The following is a 13,505-nucleotide window of genomic DNA, read 5'->3' as shown; positions in this document are numbered from 1 at the left end:
ATTTGTCTTCATTTTGAAAGAATTGGAAGTCTTTAGGACAATATTTAGATTTATGGTGAACTTTTGAAAAAAAATATTTTTTTACCTCCACACGTTACGAATTCATGCATTATTTTGTGATAATATTTTCTCTGTGTTGCTTTTATTGTTTTACAATGCGTTATATACCAAAATGATTGCAATTTAGTGTACATTACAAAAAAAAAAAAATTAACTTGTTACCTTAAACCGTTTTGCGCATAGCGCGATTTGAATACAATTACGGTATATACGAAATTTTGTTTTCACGCTATCATATATCGCATTATTTATATGATAATGATGATTTTTTTTCATTTCTGATGGTTGCATACTAAACTTCAGGCAATGACAAAAAAAGGAGCCAAAAATGAACTCTTAATCTTAAAAACTAAGCTCGCTGTGATTTTTTGAAAAAAAATTATTTTTTTTCCGCTTCCACGCTCACTCTGAGACCGCCATCGGCACACGGAAGATGATTTTTAATATACCCCTTCGGCGTTTAAGGGTTAATTGCATTGCTACTAGTATACCACCAAATACAGCTCTGTTTTCTGTGACAGGTTCTGATGAAATGCAAAATATTAAAGACTGGAAAGCACCTTTTTATTTATATGCATCACTAATTATTTTTGATCCATTTAAAAGTATGTTCAGGAATACTTCAGGTATTCAGCATGGTATGTTATTGACTGTGGTGGTCTTTTAAAAAAATAATACTGAACCCTCTTGCTGCGCTTACCAAATTGATGTTTGCTGGAAAATATGATTTTCTGCGTAGTTTAAGGACATTTTATTTTTTATATGATATACAGTAAATCAGAACACATACTTTAGTTTTAAATGTAGTCACTGAAGGGTTATGCCGGACATAGTGAAAGTGAAATGCCATCTTTTTAATTTGACATTTACTATTCCAGAACTTAGATAATTGAATGCAGTTTTTTCCAGACATCCATTTATCTAGCATGAAGTAGTACACACTAATATTTTCTTATGCTTGTGCAACCCTTATATACATTTAGTTACCATTGCACTAAGGATTTCAGTTTTTTCTAATAGTAACCCAGAATTGCTAGAAACTGTGCAAAGTACAAGGATCACCAAGATACTAGTCTAAAGTAAAGGTTCTTGTTTTTTTGTTGACAATTATGTTTGAAAGGCTCACAGGTATTGTGTTGAATTTGATGTTACTTACACTCCCTGTATGGGTGTAATGCCTACTTTAAGGACTGAGCTGCATTTTAAGTTCTTGCATTGTTCTTATGGTTCCAACTAATTAGTTTTCTTTGGTTTTCTCCCACCTAGCAGTTCCAGCTTCTTTGTCGTATTTTACTTTCCACTTCTTGTATTAGATCAGCTCCTTTTGGCTGGCTTTGTGAGTCTCTAGAAGTGAAAATGAATAGCCTGTTGAAGTACTTTTAATTTTTCATTAGGACATTAATATACTAATTTTGTTACTATTTACCAAGGTGTTTTTTTACAAATATAAAACCTTACCAGTTTACATGTATATTTCTTCTGCTATGTAGTCTAGTACACCATCCAGATGTATGAAGTAAGTTAGTATGGGAAATGAAAGGGAATTTGTAGCATTCTTTAATAAAATTCAGTTTAATTATAAAATTTACATGTAAAAATTTATGTAGTGGAAGCCTATTCCCAATTTTCACAATTTCTGTACTGTATACATACCTAGTTCCTACCTTCATGATAATTACGGTTGACATAATTTTGTTTTTATAGTAATAGCAGTATAGGCCTTGTCCCTTTCTTCACGATAATTGCAACTTGAGAATCATTCCAGTTTTCATAGTAACTAATTGTAGTACAAACCTAGTCACAAAGTACTACAGTATTATGTAGTAATTTTATATAGGCATTGTCCCTGCTTCATTTATTTTATAGTTTGCTTTGTTTAGAGGGTCACTGCCATTTAGTTTAAAGTCTTGCTTTGGACTGTGTATGATGCCTAACTTCTTCCAGGTTAATGACATCCTTAACCCACATCAACTAACTTTTGTTGAATGTGCCAGGTGGTTGTCATAATGATTGTGTTTACTGAGAGCCCTGCAAAGCTTGCTGCATAGATCCCAGAAAAGATTACATAAATTCATTCTTGGTGATCATAGTACTTTGCTTCATTTGTAGAAGTGTTCACGCACTCTTAGAGAAGCAGTGTAATATATTGCTTACTAATAAGCACTTGCATTTGTAGGTTTCCGTAGCTTAACCACAGCATTTTATCGGGATGCCATGGGCTTCCTGCTCCTGTTTGATTTGACTAATGAACAGTCATTCCTCGATATTAGAAGTTGGCTGGAACAACTCAAGGTAGGATGAGGAAGCAATTTGCATGTGTTGTCAAATGTTTGTGATATTGTGTGATATTCTCTGTCTAATAAACTTAAGAAATATGTTGTGTACCATTTGCTGTTTGACTGAGAAATGGAATTTTCTTTTATATGTTCGGAATTTCTTTATTTATGCAGGAATTCTTCTGTCTTCTCAGTAAAACGAATGTTCCTGTTTACTAGCATATGCTTGCTTACTCTGAGAGGTTAGGTACTGTATTAGGAATCTAAAATTACTTGATAGAAATGCATTTTTTTTAATTTGTGTTTTGCTATCTAACATAACAATGTCTCCTAATGAATTTGTCACCTCTTTCATTACAGGACATAGGTAATTCCTTCAACTATCCTAGCAAAACTATAGTACCTGAACATTGTATACCTAATTTTGGTGTGGATTACATGTAAAGCTGTAGATGTCTTAAACTTTTGCAGAGATGGCTCTCTAACAAAGGCTTTAGAGTTTTTTATGTTTGTATTTTTGGGGTAGTTTGACTGATACTGTACCAATAATCTCCAAGTCAAGGTGGTTATATTAACAGAAGGTAGTCTTGAGTTATGCATACAATGTGAGAGGAGTTTTTAAGTCAAGGTCATTAGGGGTTTTGTGAGTGTAGGGATTAAGCCATAGCAGACTGTCTGCTAGTGTATAACTTAAAGAGTTTTAAAACAGGTAGTTTATTTTCCATAATTCACACAATAATAATAACAATATATGGGTAGTAACCATATGAAGTACAGTACCTGCTGGCATTATTATTTCATAGAGAAGCCCAAAGGCCCTGTTTTTAAAGTGGGTTCTCTTTGCAGGCTGTATTGCTAAATAATTAAAGCAGAATTAATACAGATCCACACAAAAATCTGGGAGTTACAAGGGAAAGCAATAGGTGAGCTGCTGAGAAATAGGCAAAAAGATTGTGACACTTCTTAAAATGGAGCTATGAGAGAAACTACTTTCTTTTTTTAGACCAAAGATGATGCAGAAGATAATTTGATAAGTTCAGAGTGAGGGAGGTGAGAGAATGATTGTTGTATCTCATATGAGATGCAACTCACTCCATGTGGAATGAAATAGTCTCCTAATCTTATATGGTAGGTTCTTTGAATATCAGAGTGACAGGTCTTGAGGGCAGTTTTGTCATACGTATTTTGTGAATTAATGGGCAGTTGATTTAGAGAATATCCATTTATCCGTGTTTTACTTCTTTAAGTTGCTTTTTATGTAATTGGCTCCATTCCATCCACTGTAAATGTAACCTTACTTGAAATCGCCCAATTTCCACTGTATTTTAACTAAAGAAGCAGTCCCAGGATTAGTGGAAGAATAAGTTTGTTGTTTTGAAGAATAAGTTTTGTTTGTTTTTTGATTATGTATAGAGCACCAGGTTACCAAAACAGTATTATACAATGTAGAAATTAATTTTTTTCCCGCTAAATATTTTGTGTTTGTAAGCATTAAGACTCAACTTACACTTATGTTTCGTGTGAAAAGCAAAAAAAACCAAGTACTAAGTAGTTGCTTCAATCAGTAAAGTGATTACTGGAAGGTCCCCTCCTGTTTTGGGGAATCACAAATTTCTTATGTCTGATGTTTAAATTCCTTAACTGTTTCTTTTCAAGTCATGTTCTCTCCTTTTCATCTGACTTAATTTGATTGCTCCTGCTCCTGAAGACTACTTCTCCATATCTCGCCAGTTGAGAGAGTAGCTGCATCGTCCATAACCTTACTTCTCAGTCTACTGCTATTCATGCCTTCTTTTTATATAGCTAGGAACTTGTACTATTGTAATTTGAATGAAAACATTCTCATATACGATTAAGATGACTATTGATGTCCTGATCTCGTCTCTAGCTGAGAAAAAGTAAATGGTCAATAATATTCTTAAAAGATTTTATAAGTACGTACAGTTCTCTTGCTCTTGTGAAAATGCCACTTTCCTATTTTTCATCCAACTCCTCTCAAAATTATTCTAGTGCTTTACTCTTCCCCTTTATAATATAATATGTGCTGCTATCCCAATGTTTGTAGTGTCTGTTGGGATCCTGTGTCTTACAGTTCAGTCATCTTTTCTTTATGCCCTCTTAAGAAATGTTTGATAAACTGGCTTCTTTCTCTCTTATGCCCAATTGTTACAGGAAATGTGCAATGGTTCATGCAATCCCGAAAAAAGTGACATGTTATAGTCTTCCCACGTACCATTCTATTGCTTTGCTGTCTTCTATTACTAAAGTATTCAAGGCTTACCCAGCTCTTGTCTTCTTAATACCCAGATCTCTTTTTATTGGGTCACCAGTATGATCTGAAGGCAAGACTGACTGGGAACTTTTCTTATCCTGTGATGTTTGGTAATCTTCTTTTGGGGACTTGAAAGAATCTTCTATTGATGTTTTAGCTATCTGTAAAAAATGTTGTAGTATAATATAAAACTCTAGGAGCCAAAACACTTGTAAATGCCCTCCTCTTTTCACCTTTATTAAGCTCATATTTGACTGTTTTATATTCACTTGCAGGTGATACAATATCTTCATTTCCTATCTAAAGTGATGTTAGGTCTTGCTTATCTCGTCAGTTATCTCAGTATACCTCTATACTTGCTTTTGTTTATGATATTTATTGCCAGAAGTGTGGCCTACCCCTATGTTTTGGGCACACAGCAGTAATCCCCATGCTGTCTATAATCATGGACATTCCTGACTGAACTTTTAGCTTTGCCTGTCTTCTGGTCATCATAACTTGGTTTTGCCCCTTGATTGATTTCCATACTTCACAATCATTCACCAGTGTAATTACCTGGAAATAATAAGTTTAACTAGGATGTAGGAGTCACATGAGAGGTCCTGGTTTATTCTTGGAGAAAAGTGAAAGGACCAAATCATGGACAATTTTCTTACCTTCACAGCCAGAAAAATTGTGTTTTCCTTAGAAACTGTAAAGTGCAGTTTATGTGAAAAGTATAATATACTTAGGAAGAATATGGTGTATCATATTCTGCTAGTGCTCCCCACACCCTGTACCCTCATGATGACCATCTGATGGTTGCAGCATTGAATTATGAAATAGAAAGCACAAGAACAAGAGAGATGTTTGCAGTATTGAATTATGAAATATGCACAATAACAAGGGAGAGAAAGTAGGATGGTATGTTGCCAAGAGTCTTTGGCTGCTGTTTTTTTTTTTTTTTTTTTAGCCACAGAAACTTGAAGATAATTGACTACTTGTCCTATGAAAGAATGACCAAGCATGACCCCTTAATTGGTTTGGGAGGAAGACCATCTAGGCAAAAGTACTTTGGGTGCTTTGTTTTCAGCCCCCTCCACTATTCATTTTATATTTCACCAGGGTTATAGCTCAGGTGCAGTGTACATAAGTCCACTTTGTTAGCCAAATGCTGAAAACCTCAGGGAACCTCATTCACTGCTTTTAATGAAGGAATTCAAGTTATAGAAAGACACTCATCAGCAGGACCACACAGAACTTTGAGAGGAGAAATGTCACATCCAACAGTCAGAACTCGAGTGGATCCTAATGCCATTTTTACGAAGCCTTTTAGTGGAAACCAATAAATTCTTGCAAGTTTTCTTCAAGAAATCGATTGAAGAAGTTGCTTATTGACATGCATATCTTCAAGAATAAAATGTGAATTACAGTAGGCACACTCTTGACTTAAATAACCAATGTATAAATGCTAGTATTAATTATCTTATGGTACAAGGCCTACTGTGGGTAGTTATGAGAGATCAGAAATATAGTTTTTTCTCGTGCCCAGTGAGAACCCTTGCATGTATTTGACTAGTGCAGAATGTTTACAGAGCCTTGCTGGTAGAAACTTTTTGTGTCTGTTGGGGAATGCAAGTCTTTTAAAGCATCTCTGCAGTACATTTGTTGATCAGTCTGAGTCTGATGTAAGAGCTCTAACTCTGCACCCTTTAAGAATAGTATGGCTATTTCTCTTATTTTAATGTAGATTGTGACATTTTGGTTGAGTATGGTCACAGAGAGTCCTGGATACTTGATCAGTAGGACCATTAGTTGCATGTAAGCAAGAGTAGCTCTTAACCATCATTTTCTTACTTGGTAGTTTTGTACACTTAGAACCAACACACAATTTGTCATCCAGTCAGTGTTTCACATTTATTATATGTAGTATGTACTGTTAGCTTCTTTTATGGTACTACCACAACTAACCAGTTACAGCATAAGAAAAATAATCCTAGTAGAGACCCCTAGATCTGAATCTAGTTAGAAGTCTTTTGCTCTCTTTCCCCTCATTTATTTTCATTCTAGAACCTAACTGTCCAATTCTCCTCATACATGAAATTTCCTGTTGTTGAATAAGCTGCCTGGTTCCAGCAACATTAAAACACTGTACCCCTAAACATAATCAAAATGGACATAAAAAATTGAATAATGTATATTTTGTATAGGTGAACCTGTTATTTCTGTTGATGGTGTTCTTCATCTAACCCTTTGACTCAAATCTCAAGGCTTTAGAAGTTTAGGATCGAGAGCATTTGACAGTTGAGACAAGGATCTCCCCTAAGTGATAAAAGTGTTCTGTATTGCTTCACTAAGTTAAGTACTACAGTAACAGGAGTGAATAGATAAGGCATGGGTGTGTCCTATCATCATAGGATGCCTCCTCTGATTAGTCCCCTCTGTTGGAAATGCACATTCCTTTGGCAGCACAAGGACATCTCTTGTTTCCTACAGTGCAAGTACTTTGACAGTGCACAAATTGACAGTAGGATATTTAGAACATATCTGTAAAGAGCAAATTATCATAGGACATCCCCTTGGATTATCCTATTGTCTCCTCTTTCTTTTACTTTGTGAAGACTCATGCTAGACCTCTTCACTTCACAGTTCAACAGGAAGCTAGAGGTCTACTGTTCATGGTCCCAGGTTTGTTTATTACAGCAGAAGACTCTCTTCTGCATATTGGAAACATTCTTTTGATGTTGAATGGTAAAGTGCCCTACCTCCATTTCTCTAATCTGCTGGAGTTCTTTGTCCTGTATGCTCCCATACTCCCAAGGCCAGAGCTCTTTGAGATGAGCATTTCAACATTCACAGGAGGCGTTCTGAGTACAGGAACAGATCTGGAGGGCATGAATTAAGAGGAACTTTTTTTGCTAGGCTCCAAAGTCTTGTAGGCTGACCCTAGTAGCTCATTGTGGGCCCAAGTTGAGTGGGCAAGAGAGGTTCTGCCTTAAGCACAGCTGTCCCCAGTCTTGTGGAGAGATCCCACCAGCCAGTAGAATCCTTATCTCTTCATGTCTGGAGTCTCTCCAGTTTCTCTTTCGAGCTGGAAATCTTTCTTGCAGAGCAATGACTAGGAAGAAAGACTAGTACTTCAGGAGGAGCTTTGTTAGCCGTATACAAGATGAGCTGTGTGCTGCTGTTGAATTGGTGTTATCAAATAATTCTCTTCACTCAGAGCTCCTGTCTATAGACAAGATCTTCTAGATGTTTGTCATAACAGAGGAAGTTCTTTCTGTTGATACTGGCGAGGGCTACAGGTTGACTTGTGATTAGCTCTCTGAAGGATGTGGACATTAACTTCCCCCTGAGAATTACTCAATGTGTTCAAGAGCCATCTTCCAGTAAACTGACTTTGGAAACAGTTTTCCTGCTGACCATGGCTTCCTTGGAAAAATTGGAGAGCTTCAGGGTCAGGCTTATTATGTAGACTCATAACAGGTTGGGGTCAGTAGCTGTTGAATTTGCCCTGAAATTCATGGTCTAAGACCCAGATTCCCACTGTTCATGATGACAGCTTTGCCTCTTTTTCCATTCCTTACAGTGGCGAGTTATCAGTAACCTTCAAGAGTTTCTGCTATGACCCGTCAAAACACTGCATTGATATCTGAAGGTTCTCGTCACTGAGTTTAGGTATAACTAGACTTTATGTTAACACAAGCCAGGTCAAGAAAGTGTGTCCTAGAATATCCTTTTGTTTTTAACTACATGAGGTGATTAGGCAAGCCTACTCATCATTGAGTTCTGTCACCAATTAGGTGCATGAAAAAGCACATGACACCAGAGGATTAGATTCCTCCCTGAGGTTTTAGAAGTTATCTGTTCATAGGATTTTGAACGCTGGTTCCAGACTGTGTTAAACCACTTTCACTTTTGTCTACCTGAAGGATGTTGCCCAGATTCTTCGACACTTTTTTGTTCCTTGGGTCCAGTGGTGGCTGTTCAACATGTGTAACTCATCTAGTGCCCCTAGTAGGACAGTTTATATCATTCCTACGATGATTGTGTGGAGTAGGGAATGAGTGAGATGACTGGTCTTCTCTTCTTTCCTTTTCTCCTGTCTTCATATCTATGGGCGGTTTGAAGAATAGACACAGCATACACTGAAACTGGCTTGATGCTGCTTCTCAGTAGCTTCAACTCTCTCCAGCAAGGGAAGTGAGGAGTGGTGACAAACCCATTTCTTGTTGCTAACATGGTTTGTTGCCTAAACAGATATATGTAGTTCTTTTTGACTTCCATGTATGCAATGAATCTGGACCATGTTTCGTTGATTGAATGTTAGATATCTACATATCTAACATCTCAAAGGCTTAGGTCCTCTCCTTTAGAATTCTCATTTCTAAGAAGAATGATTAGGGTTATGCCGAACCTCCAGTAGGTTCAGGATTCTCATACCTCCCTCTAAGTAATTTGTTAAGAACCGAAGGTTTGTTTCTGCATATGAACTAATGACAAATTTTCATTGATGTTTTTCATAGCTAACAATCCTGAGGTGATAACATTGACTGCTCACCCTCTTCGACACCACCCCATCTTTATGTTTCATCCTAGGTTAGAAGAAAAGACAGATGTGTCGCTGGATTCAAGCGTGGTCTCTGGACTTGCTTTCACCTCATCATCCGATGCCAGATATCATAGATTCCTTGCATTTATAATCTTTTGATTGTTTTTAAGCACCAGATGATTTAACCTATTGTTAAGACCTCAGGTTTGTTAGTTATGAAAAATACAAGTTGATAAAAAATTTGTCATGTTACAGGGAGAGTTTAGGCCAATTTGTCACTAACTTCAGTAGATAATTCAATGCTGTACTTGGTTTTATTACTGTACTTGGTTTTTTCTGGTGTTATTGGGGTACATAGTGGTTTGTACCTGTGGAGTATATTTTAATCTCATGTTCTGTTATTACTAAAGCAGAGTATACGTAATTAAAAGTGTAAATTTGTGGTTAAGTAGTATTTCAAGACCTTTAATAAGTTTTACGTTATGTCTTATTCCAAATAAATAGTAATCAAAATTAGATACTAGGAGCATTGCTGTTATTAGGTGTAGACCCAAGCTTGTGAAGGGTTCATCCATCTTTTATGTTTGTGGAAACCTACTTTAATCAGGTAAGTAGGATATGGAATTTCCCATTCAACAATGAATGTAATATTTTCGAACACCATAAATTCTAGTTAAATCAGTTACATAAGCTGTGTAAACATTTGTTATGAATGTTAATAATTCTCTATGTCCATGCTTAACAATGCTTGTAATGTCATTGTGGTGTAAGGGGAGAAATAGACTTAATAAAATACCTAAGAATACAAGACTATTAACTTGGAAGTGTCATAGTTACTAACAGCATGTAATTTCCTTGCCACTGGGCTTAAACACCTTTATACAATATTGCAACACCAGGAACTGTGTTTGTTGTAAGAAAGTTCTCCAAAAAATACACAGCAATTGATGTGCATGTGAAAAGACTGAAGTTATACATGCTTAATGTAAATTCTATATACCCAACAATGACAGTGTGTAAAGTTTTAATAATTTTGAATATTATTCCTGCCTCTGGCATTCCTTTACTTTTCTTTCCTTACTTATTATGCCTGCCTCTGGCTCTCCTTTTCTTTCCTTCCTTTATTATGCGTTGGCTCTGGCTCTCCTTTCCTTCTTTCTTTCCATATTGTGCCTCCCTCTGGGCACTCCTTTCCTATTTATGCCTACTTCTGGCTTCTTCTTTCTTTCATTTCCTTACTTCTTATGCAAGAAGGCTCTTTAGTAGTGACAAGACCCAGTCCTTGCAGGTATTTGGATTTTGTAGCTTAGATTAGAGATCTTCAAATAGAAATGCAGTGCTCCTCCAGCACTTCAAGGAGGAAATTCTTTGAGGGGCACTTAATCCTCCGAACTGGTACCTTTCCTAACCCTCAAGTATCTTAAATAGTCGGTGTAGAACCACTTATAAGGGGTCATCATTGTTAGATCTCACACGTGGAGACCAGTCTTTCTACTGCCATTTGCAATCTATGAGATAGATGGGTAAAAAAAAAAGACTCTTTGCGCTGTTTGATTAGGTCACATATGCTAGAGGTTGGACATGTTGGAAGTGTCAGTTCTCTGGAGTTTGTAGTGAAGACCTAAACAAGTATAGTCAGCACCATTCACCATCCCTTCCCTGTCATATATATCTATGTAGGATGACTTTCTGCTCAGTCCAGTTGGGGCTGTTCGATATTAGTGTGGAAGAACCAGGTCACAGAGGTGACAGATCTAAATAATTCCTCTATGTCAATGAAGTAGTAAGAAATATGGTTACCTATTAGCTCTCTTCCAGAGAGCCTACAGTTGCAAGTCAGACAGCTAGGTAATATTATGTAGGAGAGTCTAGTCCACTAAGATGGAGCGTACTCTGTTGTCATTCCGTAAACATAATACGATTGAGTCTCATGCTTTGATGGACCAGATATTATCTTTAGGGGAAGATATTGGGAGTCCTTCATGTTCCACTTTGTGGAGCTTCATTCAAGGTAACAAAGAGACAGAGTTCTGTTGATAGCACCATTTACGTTATGTGAATGGCAAGGGGATTCTGTGTTAAACTTGAGGAGAATTTACAAGTACGTACCTTGTTGTTTTTATAGTGTGGGTTTATCTTGACTGTAAACAACATTTTGAGTTACCAAAGCCTATACACCTAACTCAGAACAGTCCTCAAGTGTATGTTTACTGTGGCAATTCAACCACCCACCTAAATTGTGATTTGGAAAAATATATGAACCACAGGTTATGATAGAACAAAAACTATAGGTTACCTTAAAGACCCATCAATCATATATATAACAGATGCAGCCTTCTAAACCACAACTCTCTCAGCTTCATTCCAAACTACTTGAATATAAGGTGAATCCATAGGGCTGCATAAGCATTGTTGCACTACTTTATACTCTACTTTTTCTGTCTGTTAGACTAAAAACTATGGCTTCAGGGATATTTGAAACTGTAGATGTGGGCACATATGATTGATGGATTTGTATGAAAAATAGTTGTGTGATATAGTTTTCAGCGTTTTATATCAAAAGTCAAGTGTCCTCAGGTAATTTTGATTTGGTGTTCTCCAAAGAGCATTGTTGAATATTAAAAAATTAATTAGGTAAATAGGTATGTGGTTTTTCATATGACTTGTAACTTGAAATGATAAAAGTCCATAGTTTGGGGAAAGATCATGCTATAGATTTATATTTTATAACTGCCATAGTATTTCTACCACATAACTTTTAATTTCTGTTTATGAACAGAGTATTTATATGTTTATAATTATTTAAAGTTTAGATAAATGGACAATAGTTTTAATTTATTAATTATGGTCTTCAGGTGCATTATAATTTTTAAATAAAATAATAAAGATAATTATTTACAAGTAATATAAAAAAAAGTTTTAAAATTATCCTCAAATAAGTTGGAAAGTTATTATAGTTTCTTTTCAACAGACACATGCATACTGTGACAATCCTGACATAATATTATGTGGGAATAAAGTAGACTTGAGCGACCAGCGAATTATATCAGAGCAGCGAGGAAAGGAAGTTGCAGAGAAATTTGGGTAACTATTGAAAAATTGTTTTTTGTTGTAAGATGCATGGTATTTATTAGGTTATATTCTTCAAAGCATGTTGCATTTTCATTTATTTATGTACTAGAAAAAATTTTTAAAATTTAGAGCTCATATTTTTTATATAACTTTTGTATATATTGTACTACATAATTTATTCCAATTATATAACCATGTTAATAACATAAAAAAATCAACGCCTCTCTTTCTCTTGGTAGACTTGATCATTCACTTGTGTTATTTCATCTTTTAACCCTGGATGGGTAAATATATCGTTATGCAACTCCTCAGGTTGGGTAAGCTTTGAGGTCAGCCAGTTTCCACCAAAAAACAAATCAGTGGAAAGAGGAAGATATGCAAATGTACTCTGTGAAAGAAAAAAATTAAAAAAAATTTCCCTACCTTCCACGAGAAATTGAAAATGACTAATTTACAACTCCTTGTGAGGTCCTCTTTACAAGACAGTCATAAATTTACCAACTTATATATATTTTTTCTAATAAATGTTTTATTTTATTTTGTAAAATTAATAATTACTGCTCATGCAATATCAAAACAGACAAGAAATAAAATCAGTATCAAATTCTTAGCATATTTGTTGAAAAAAAACATTTACGTAATTTACTGAGAACGGAGATTCAGTAACTTTTTTACTTTTACATGTTTTTTCTCTAATGTGTTCCGATACGTATACAAAACCCTCGGTCCTTTAACAATAGGAAGGTACTTAGCGGCAGCTGAACCGGTTGTAAGCTTCGACAAGGGTGTTCGGTAGTAACTACTTGTCGCTCTGAGACTTCTATGGGTCTGTCCCACTCCGGTGGGACAGTTGGACTTCCGCCGGTCCTCCTGTTCTTTGGGATCCGGGACGGGGCCTGTCTCTCCTTCCGCAAAGAAGGAAGAAGAAGACGGGGACCGGAGGTAGTAGCCAGCTAACTGGTACCTCCTCGCTTGGCGCCAGAGGTTCTGCCTGCGACGCCAGGTACCGTCTCAGCCTTCCTCGTTCGCGAGAGTCACCGAGTGTGAACCGTACAACCAAGACCCAGGCAACCAAGTCTGCTCCGGCGCCAGGATCCAGGCACGGAGCGGAAGACTGGCGGGGGTTGCTCAGGCGACTCTCACCAGACCGCGATCGCTCTCGCGGCGATACGCCTGGTACCCAGGGTCAATTGACGTGACGGTCCCAGACTGCTCGCGGGCTGAGGCGAGGAACCGATCCCCTCGGTCGCCTGAACCAGCCTCGGCTGTTCCAAGTGGCATGACGCGCCGTGAG

General features: G+C 36.7%; 2 pseudogenes; both read left to right on the top strand.

Annotated features, from left to right (window-relative positions):
* Positions 1-13,505, top strand: part of LOC135213733 (chitinase-3-like protein 2) — a 239,599-nt pseudogene that overhangs the window by 56,613 nt on the left and 169,481 nt on the right.
* LOC135213755 (ras-related protein Rab-27A-like) overlaps positions 1-13,505 on the top strand; it is a 78,270-nt pseudogene that overhangs the window by 45,072 nt on the left and 19,693 nt on the right.

This window comes from Macrobrachium nipponense, chromosome 43 (genome assembly GCF_015104395.2).
Source record: "Macrobrachium nipponense isolate FS-2020 chromosome 43, ASM1510439v2, whole genome shotgun sequence".
In the NCBI taxonomy this organism is placed as follows: domain Eukaryota; kingdom Metazoa; phylum Arthropoda; class Malacostraca; order Decapoda; family Palaemonidae; genus Macrobrachium; species Macrobrachium nipponense.
Note: the sequence above shows the minus strand (reverse complement) of the source record. Positions and strands in the feature narration are given on the sequence as shown.